A 10,524-nucleotide genomic window follows, 5' to 3' on the forward strand; every position below is an offset into this window, starting at 1 on the left:
CTTTAAATTCCGCTTGTATGACCATGGACAAGTCACTTAACCTCTCTCAGCCTCGGTTTCTTTACTTGTAAAATGGGGATAATAGTAGCACTTACCACGCACGGCGGTTGTGAGGATCAAGCAGGTCCTCTGGCTTCAAATCCAGCCTATGCCATGGCGTATGACTTTGAGAGCAGGGCAGAAATATTGCTGGAACAGTAGCGCTACATCGCTACAAAAAAGGGGGAAAGTATCCACTACGGCAGGAAGCCCTGGGCACCAAACTTTGCTTAGGCCTCTAGAAGATTTGCAGAAGTGTAGCTTCCCCACAACACCCTCCACTACCTTGCCTCCACAACCTTCCCTCCGCACACTCCAAGATCGGAGGCTCAAGACTGTATGTCATTTGTTTAAACCAGGAGGTGGCGATGTGGCCCACCTCTGCCGGCCGGAATTCTATTGCAAAAGTGATCGCCTCAACACCTTCAAGACAATTGACTGGATGGCGTTAAAGAAGAAAGAACCTGTGGTTTGAGATAGTCCTCCTCCGTTACAGACAGGAATATACCAGAATCAGCCAGAGAGTTGTCTAAGGTTTTCTTTAAAAGAGACGTCACATTTCTATTGTGCTTAATTAAAAATTGAAGTTGGAATAGTGAAAAAAGCAAGAGATTCTCCCCAGGTAGATTAGAGGGAGAAAATGAGACATACATTTTCTTTTTTTTTTAATTATCTTCATTTTTTTATTATCGGCTTGACAAATGACAGTCAACTTCAAACTTTCTATATCCAAAGAGCAGAAAAAGGGATCACATATAAGCTGTCAATCTCTCAAGTAGAACTTGGTTTTTAAAGAATATCTTAAATGTCATTAGTAGTATCAACCCTGTCCTGCTTTTCTACATCCCTTCTGAACTTCTTTTTGTTTGGGGAGGACTTGCGACCTGGATTGGGGCGGGGGGGGGGGGGGGGGGGAGTGGCTAGTTCACTCGAAGAATTGGAGGTTCATCACAAAACTTGTAAAATAAAAAGAGACTTATTTGGAGAGGAATATATGGCCAGGAAACATCACCTTGGTGACTGTCCCTCTGGAGTAAGAGAAGACCTGTCTTGTATCTTTACAAAACAAAAGGGAGGAAAGGGCATTAAAAAGCACTAGGAGGAAAATGCTGGAAGGGGATTTTGGAATAACAAGGCATCAGTAAGATATGTAGCACCCATCCATATCTTGTATATCATCTTGAACACCTTAATACCGCTCATCAGCATACCAAGGTCTCTCACACCTTATTCCTGAAGTGCTTTTCCCTTGGAAAAGTTTTAAGGATTCTTTAGGGATTGGGATCTTTAGGTTTCTTGGGGTCTCACTGCATTTCCATAACATTTTTACTCTCACCTAGGTACTTTTAAAATGTTTCATTGGCACTCTTTTCTAGTCATCTTTTTTGCATCACTATCACTCCTCACACATTCTCTCATGTCTCCCTTCAAAAAAAAAAAGATTAAATAAAAGCCCTCCTTTCTAAAATAAATATAGTCAAGAAAAAACAAATCCAGTCTGAGAATGGAAATATAACATTTTTAGACTTGTCCAATATATTTCTTTGCTACAAAAGGAGCTTCTATTGGGGAATGACAATATAAAAAAATAATTTTTTTGTTTGTTTTTCAAAGAAATATCTTGTGATTGAATTCCAATTCTAGCCCAGCTAATCAATAACCGGTGTTGTCTTGAGCAAGTTATTTAATATGTCTTCATCTCAATTTTCTTAATTAAATTATCTCTAAAGTCCTATTCTATAGAATTTGATGATATGCTTAAACTGGTAACATAAGTATAAATTAAATTTGACACCTGAAATGTTATTTCTTTCCTGTGTTTTTATGCCATGTCTAGTCCCTTCTAATTTCTTTGTTGTTGTTGTTGTTTTCGGGGCAATGGGGATTAAGTGACTTGCCCAAGGTCACACAGCTAGTAAGTGTCAAGTGTCTGAGGCCACATTTGAACTCAGATCCTCCTGAATCCAGCGCCAGTGTTTTGGCTTTATCCACTGTGCCACCTAGCTGCCTGCCCCTTCTAATTTCTTTTTTTTATGTTTAGAATTTTATTTTCCAAATTACATGTAAAAACAAATTTTGACATCAATTTTTTAAAACTTAGTGTTCCAACTTCTCTTCCTCCCACCCGTTCCACCCTCCACCCCAAGAACTCAAGCAATTCAATATAATTTATACATGAGTAGTCATGGAAAAGATCTCCACATTAGCTAGGTTGTGAGAGAAAACAGATAAAAACAAAACTTCAAGATTAAGGAATTGTCAAAAAAAAGTTTTTCAATCTGTTTTCAGATAGAATCAGTTCTTTCTCTGTTGATGGATTGCAATTTTCATAAGTCCTTCAGTGTTATCTTGGATCATTGCCTTGCTGAAAATAACCACGTGCTTCCCAGCAGATCATCTTACACTATTGCTGTTATTTTATATACAGTACATTTCTCTCTGCTTCGGTTCATGAAGGTCTCTCCAGGTTTTTCTGATAGCGTCCTGTTCATCATAACTTTTATATAGTACTTGAAACTTGACAAAGAATTTTCTTCACAATAACCCAGCAGAGTAGGTCCCATACATTTTTGCCATTATAGTTAATCATCATAACTATTTCCCTCCATCCTATTCCCTTCCCATGATATTTACTCTATTATCTATCTTCTTTTATCCTATTCCCCCTCAAAAGTGTTTTACTTCTGACTGCCCCCTTCCCCACTCCTCCCTCCCTTCTTTCACCCTTCCCTCCTTATCCTCTTCCCTTCCTACTTTCCTGTAGGGTTAAATAGATTACTCCTCCCAATTGGGCATGTATGTTATTCCCTCCTTCAGCCCACTCTGATGAGGTTAAGGTCTTTGAGCTAATTCTGTGTTCTAAATTTTTCTTCCTCCCTCCCTCCTCAACTCTCCCTATGAAATCAAGCAATTCAATATAAATCATACATGTGCAGTTATGCAGAATATCTTCACCTTCCTCAAAAGTGTTTTGCTTTGGGGGCAGCTAGGTGGTGCAGTGGATGGAGCACTGACCCTGGATTCAGGAGGACCTGAGTTCAAATCCAGCCTCAGACACTTGACATGTACTAGCTGTGTGACCCTGGGCAAGTCACTTAACCCCAACTGCCTTGCAAAACAAAAAAAGTGTTTTACTTTTTACTGCTCCCTCTCCCAATATGCCCTTCCCTCCTTCCCCTCTTCTCCCCACCCCCCTTATCTCCTTCCCCTCCCACTTTTCCTCAGAGCAAAAATAAATTACTACACCCACTTGAATATGTGTGATATTCCCTCTTTGAGCCAATTCTGATGATAGTAAGGTTCACCCACTCTCCCACTCCTTCCCCTTCTTCCCCTCCCCTCCATAGACTTTTTTCTTGTTTCCTTCATGTGAGCTACCTCTCCCCAGTCCACCTCTCCCTTTCCCCCTCCCCTAGTGCATTCCTCCTACCCCTCAACCCTATTTTAAAGATGTCATCATGGGTTAGCTAGGTGGCACAGTGGACAAAGCACCAGCCTGGACCCAGAAGGTCCTGAGCCCAAATTCAGCCCCAGACATAAGACACCCTACCCTGATTTCCCCACAAAGAACAAGGATAAACAAAAAATAAATGCTTTACAGATATCATACTGTAACGATTGGAATAACGCCACCTGCTGGATACTTACTGTAGAAGAGTTCTGCCCATGAAGGGAAGGTCTTTGAGGGCAAGACCAGGAGTCAGGAAGTGACGCGGGCTAGTGGGAGGAGGAAGGAAGAGACTGGCGCTGACACTGGGGCTCTTTCCTTTGGACGCTGGCCGAGAAGGGAGCTAGAAATGTGCTCTCCCTTTAATAGATAGGAATCTAGGCCTTTTTCTCTCTCTTTACCAAATTCTTATTCTCCTTAATAAATGCTTAAAAGTCTAACTCTTGCTAAAGCTTATAATTTATTGGCGACCACTCATTAGATATTTTAGACAGTTTAGCTAGAATTTTAGCCCTTAACAGATGGCTGACCACGAAGAGGAAAGCTAACCCTCAGTCTTCTTCTGATCTTCTGGTTGGGTAAGAAATTTCCCCTCCCTCTCCCTTTAAACTGCTAAGTACTGGCGCACTGGCTGTGTTTTCCTTTAAATTTTTTCGAATGGACCTTTTAAACTCCCTAATTATCCTATTTTTGATTTTAGTCTGTTTAACCAGACAAATGGGAGATAAGATCATGTTAATGCTTTGTTTTTCTGGATTTTCTATTTTTCTTTTTATTTTTGTTAAAAGAGCCAGCAACTTACTCACACTTACTCATCTCTCCCTCTCCCAACCATGCTTTTTCAGAGAAACCTGAAGAGATTCCTGCAGCTTTTCCCAGTTCCAACACTAATTGTTGCTCTAATTTTGCATGCCTGGAGGCAATGACCCACCCTCTAGAAGCTTTTAATCCCCTAGCACCTGGAGGCAAAGTGGGGGAAGAGGAATCCAGGCCTGAGTTCAAAATCAAGTCTGATTCAAATTGCTCTGGTCCCTCCCCCCCTCTCCAGACTCCACCCTCTACTCCCCCCATGGCCAAGCCCATAGCTTCCCCTGCCCGGGAAGTCCAAAGATCTAATGCACATGCTCAACTTTCTCTACCTACATTTGCAGCTTCAGGCTCAGCCCTTCCCCAGCCTGGCTGTGCTTCTGAGACAACCTTAGAAAGCCCTTTAAATTCCAGATATGCTCGTTTTGTTCATAATTTTGCTAACCTGCTTTTGTCTTTAATTAGTAATCTTATAAAGCATTTGTATGGTGAAAAGACTGACAGACAATATAGAGGGGTTAAAGAAGAAAAACTTAAGCTGAATGAGAATGACAATCATCACCATAGTTCAAGACTCCGATTCTTTTGCCATGGAAGTATATATATTTTACAGAAATGTAGAAGTAAACAGCAAGGTATTGATATGAGTATTGGGGATTTTAGATATCGGAATCAAAAGTGTTCTGAATTCACTCAGAGTAATAGTATCAGTTCAGAGGTTACATAGGATTTCTGTGCTATTATATATACATTTTGAAATTAATGGTATGGGTTTATTTTCATAGAGATTTTCATGCTTTTGAGATTGTGTCTTATACTTAGTTTCTAAAACAAGGAGAATATTTGTAAAAGCTTTTTATAGTCATGTGATCAAGTTTATATTTTATAATACTCTTATTGATATTAAGTTCATATTCATTTAGATTTCCTTAGTTTGAATTTCACTGTATTTTATTGTTCCATGTGTATTTTCTTCTATTCATTTGTCTATCTAATTTTGAAACATTGCAAGATGGTTTTGATTTTATTATACAATGTTAATTCTAGGAGTATTGTGCTCCCATATTCTGAGTTGTTTGTTTTTGTTATTTTTTCTCAACTGATTATTTGATCAAACTCTTTAAAGCATTTCCCTGGCAAATTGTTTGCCATGGCAAGTGTAAATTGATTCTAGAAGTATTATTTTTGATAAGCATATTCCAAAAAAAAAAAAAAGAGGGGAACATTTGTAAAAGTTTTCTTTGAGATTGTGTTGTGCTTTAACTTGTATTTAAATATGTTCAGATTTTTCAAAAAAGTAATTGTATACTAAGTTAAAAAAAAGGGGTATTATTTGAAATTGTTGCATAATTATATATTGTGTTCTGAGTCAAGATGTATTCACATTTTTTGCAATCATTTATTATCCTCAATTTTTAAATCCATATGAGACTTGGATTATGGGAATTTATCATTTAAGACATTAATTGCCTTTATTCTGAGTTATCAGATGCCAGTTGGCCAAGATGCCATCCAATCACAAGAGAAATACATGCAAAGAGCAGACATTGAACTGTTACATGAGGGGAGACATGCATGAAGTCAAGGTATGGCCGAGGGAACGGCTTTTGACTAATGTTGAGGTTGGATTCTCTTGGTTTAATATTTTATTTTATTTTTCCCCACAATATTGTACAGATGGCTGGAAGTATTCATCCCACCCATCTCACTTCTACACCTGGCTTCTATGCCCCCTCCTATATGCCTGATGCCATGGACATCTCAATCCCATGCATCTGATTAAGTCTGACTCAGTTTCCTCCAATATGTTCGGTGGCATGGACATATATTCCATCCACCTATTTTAAGCCTGGCATACTGTATGGGCAGTATATATTGCTCAAGTGTGGGAATGCTCATATCCCATCATTTCTCTGTTCTTTTATGGTAACCCCCATAATTATCTCAGGTGTCATGATAAATACAGTGTTGAATTTGGCCTTGACACCTGTTACCAATTATATTAGATTTTTTAATTTCTCATAATGGCATGAGGATAATTAGGCAGATGATGCAAAAAGTGATGAAACAAAGATAAAAAATTATTTTTAATAATTAATATCACAGCAATTGTCTTCTCAATTACCCTCCATAAAGGGGGGACTATAGTAATATTATAATTTTAAAGAATGTTTTAATTTTTGTTTTATTATATGTTTCATGTGTAACAACTAAGATTCTGAATTCCCTTAGACATGTTTTTGAGAACTTTCATTGTTTGATTTGATTATTGACAAAGCTATTTTAAAGTTGTGTTAAGCTCAATTTTGTAGGAAATTTCCTGGCTGATTACCAGCATCCACACATCAACCCCTGAAAAGACTTCCATTCCACGACTACACCTAGAGGACATCTGAGAAAAGACTTTCAGAGACTTTAAATGAACAGTTTTGTTTTGTTTTGTTTTGGTTTTTCTCTTTTCTTTTTCTGTTATAATATACACCATCTGTAATATGTACTCTCTGCAGAGGCCCTCCCTTTGCAAGACCAATGTCAAAGCGTCGGTTCATGAGGACAAAAAATCGCCCCTCTGGACAAAACTTTCCTCTCTTCCTTTTCTATATTGTTGTTCACATATTATTAGTTAGCAATAGTTATTATATTCTTTTTACTGTTCCGTCAAGGAAACATTTTGTTTCTTGAGGAACAACAGGGGGGACTGTAACGATTGGAATAACGCCACTTGCTGGATACTTACTGTAGAAGAGTTCTGCCCATGAAGGGAAGGTCTTTGAGGGCAAGACCAGGAGTCAGGAAGTGATGCGGGCTAGTGGGAGGAGGAAGGAAGAGACTGGCGCTGACACTGGGGCTCTTTCCTTTGGACGCTGGCCGAGAAGGGAGCTAGAAATGTGCTCTCCCTTTAATAGATAGGAATCTAGGCCTTTTTCTCTCTCTTTACCAAATTCTTATTCTCCTTAATAAATGCTTAAAAGTCTAACTCTTGCTAAAGCTTATAATTTATTGGCGACCACTCATTAGATATTTTAGACAGTTTAGCTAGAATTTTAGCCCTTAACAATCCCTTTATATCAGACCTGTGTCCTCTAAGTGTATTCCTTTCAGCTACCCTAATACTGAGAAAGGTCTTATGAGTTCGAAGTATTATCTTCCCATGTAGGAATGTAAACAGTTTAATCTTTTAATATCTCTCATGATTTCTTTTTCCTGTTTACCTTTTTATGCTTCTCTAAGTTCTTGTATTTGAAAGTAAAATTTCAGGTCTTTTCATCACAAATGCTTGAAAGTCCTCTTTTTCATTGAAGTCCCATTTTTTTCCTCTGAAAGATTATACTCCGTTTTGCTGGGTACGTGATTCTTGGCTGTAGTCCCAGTTCCTTTGCCCCTCTGGAATATCATATTCCATACCCTCCGGTCCTTTAATGTAGATGCTGCTAGATCTTGTTTTATCCTTATTGTAGCTCCACAGTATTTTAATTCCTTTTTTCTAGCTGATTGCAATATTTTCTCCTTGACCTGAGAGCTCTGAAATTTGGCTATGATATTCCTGGAGGTTTTCCTTTTGGGATCTCTTTCAGGAGGTGATTGGTGGATTCTTTCAAATTTTATTTTACCTTCTTCTTCTAGAATATCAGGGCAATTTTCCCTGACAATCTCTTGGAAGATGCTTTCTAAACTCTTATTTTGATCATGGTTTTCAGGTAGTCCAGTGATTTTCAAATTATCTCTCCTGGATCTATTTTCCAGGACAGCTGTTTTTCCAAGGAGATATTTCATATTGCCCTCTATTTTTTTTTTATTCATTTGGATTTGTGTTACTGTGTCTTGGTTTCTCATACAGTCACTAGCTTCCATTTGTTCAATCCTAATTCTTAGGCAATAATTTTCTTCAGAGAGCTTTTGTATCTCCTTTTCCATTTGGCTTTTCAAGCTGTTGACTTTTTCCTCATGATTCTCCTGCATGGTTTTCATTTCTCTTTCCTTTCTTCCGCCTCTCTAAATCTTCCTTCTATCTCTACTTTCTCTTCAAAGTCCCTTTTGAGTGCTTCCATGGCCTGAGACCAATTCATATTTTTCTTGGAAGCTTTGGATGTAGGGGCCCTGAGGTTGTTACCCTCTTCTGAGGGTGCACCTTTCAATAATTCTCAACTTTCTTTGCTTGCTCATCTTGCCATCTTTTACTTGACTTTTAACTCCCTCTTTCAGTGGGGCCCTACTTCCAAGCTACACTGTCCCAAGCTTCAGAGAATCCCAGGTGTTTCAGTCTAAGGGAGGGCAGGTTTTTCTCTCACCTGGCCTGTTCTTTGGTCCAAAGATAACCTCAAGCCAACTTGCTAAGTAACCAGCCAGCAGAACTCTGTGTGCTGTGGTGGTTCTTAGCTTCTGACAAGCCTGTGCCCCTCCCGAACCTGGGCCTCCTGCCACTCACGATTTCTTCCTGGTTCCCTGCTGGGGTGGGATAGCTGAATTCTTCCTTAAGTCCCACAGACACCCTTGTATTCCACCACCCCCAACCAGTTGTTCAGCCCTCTCACCTGACCATAAGCTTAGTTCTAGAAGATGCTGGTGCTGCAGCTAATTTGGAGGCTTGGGGGTAAGTTCCTCTGGTGCAATGTGCCTGGGGTCTGTGTCAGCATGAGCATGGGGTTGTACTCTGTTCATAGCCCAGCATGACCCCCTCTAATCTGTCTTTGGCTGAAAAAAATAATCTCAGCCCATCTTTTTGTGGGTTTTTCTGCTCCAGGAGTTCTTTTATTGCTGTTTTTGGAGTAATTGTATCAGGAGCTGGTGCATTTACTGTCTTTCCTCTGCCATCTTGGCTCTGCCCCCCCCCCATCATCTCCATCCTTTCTAATTTCAAGAATGAGAAGGAGGAAGTGGAGGGGAGGAAGAAAGGAAAATAAACAAAACAAACAAATATGACAATGGGGTTTGACAGTGTCTGCAATTTTTTACACACTCCTCCTTCCACTCCAGTAATTCCCTCCCTTCCCCATTGCACACACATCTCTAAGAAAAGAAGAGAGATGTGATCCATCATCTCTCTTCTGGAACCAATATCAGTCATTACATTTAATCTGAATTTAGCTGTCTATTTAGGGGATTGTTCATCAGTGTGGTCATTGTGTATAGTCCACTCCAAAATTTTGTAATCTTTCCTCCCTTATATAAGTCATCCCATCAACAAATATTTAAGAGCACCATGTTAGGCACTGAAAATATAGATAGTGTGCTTAAGACTTAATCCTACCCTTTCCAGATAGATGGAATGTTGTGGGAATGCAGTGGGACCCCAAGAAACCTAAAGATTCCAACCTTTTAAGGAATCCTTGAACTCTACCAGGGGAGGGGTAGCTCTGCCTCCCACCTCAGGAATATGACCCTGGTATATTCATATGCAAGATATGGATGGGTGCTACATATCTTACTGATACCCTGTCATCAAAGATCTCCTCTTAGTTATCCAGCCCCAGTCTTTACATTTCCCCTTACCTTGTAATTCCCTTCCCTTTCTTGTTTTGTAAAGATACAAAAGACCAGTCTTCCCTTACTCCAGTCACCAAGGTGATCTGTTGCCACCATATTTCTCTCTCCTAATAAATCTCTTTTTATTTTACAAGATTTGTGATGAGTCTCCAGTTCTTTGGATGAGCTAGCTCCCTGAGCCAGGTCACAATTCCCCCCAAAACAAAATGATCAAAAGATAGAAAAGCTTCCAAAACATTCAGTAACAGGGATTTGCCCAAAATACCCTACCAGAAAGAAGTCACCTGACTCAAGCCTCTTTTCAGCAAGCCAAGGAAGAGGCTTGTCCTTGATTGATCTTCCCTGCAGCTTCAGCTACAAGCTCTTTTTCCCCGTGGCATGAAAAATAGTGCTCCCTCTAATTGTGTATAATTTGTCCTGTATATCTCCTGCAGGGTTGTTTGCCTATTATCTCCCTCCCACATACCTTTTAGAATATGATCTTCTTGAGGAATTGGGACTTTTTAGACCTATTTGATTTGATCAATAGGGCTAACCCTTCCCTGCTCTTCTGTATTCCCTTCTGAATTTACATTTACATGCTTCTAGGTACTTTTTAAATGCTTCACTGGTGCTCTTCTCTCTATTTATTTTTGGGGGGGCATCACTATCACTCACCTCCCTCCCCTACTTTCCCTTCATGGTTGTCCTTTGAGGGGGAGGAGAGAAGTCCTCCTTTTTAATATAAGTACAGTCAAGCAAAGAAA

Source organism: Dromiciops gliroides, chromosome 4 (genome assembly GCF_019393635.1).
Source record: "Dromiciops gliroides isolate mDroGli1 chromosome 4, mDroGli1.pri, whole genome shotgun sequence".
NCBI lineage: Eukaryota > Metazoa > Chordata > Mammalia > Microbiotheria > Microbiotheriidae > Dromiciops > Dromiciops gliroides.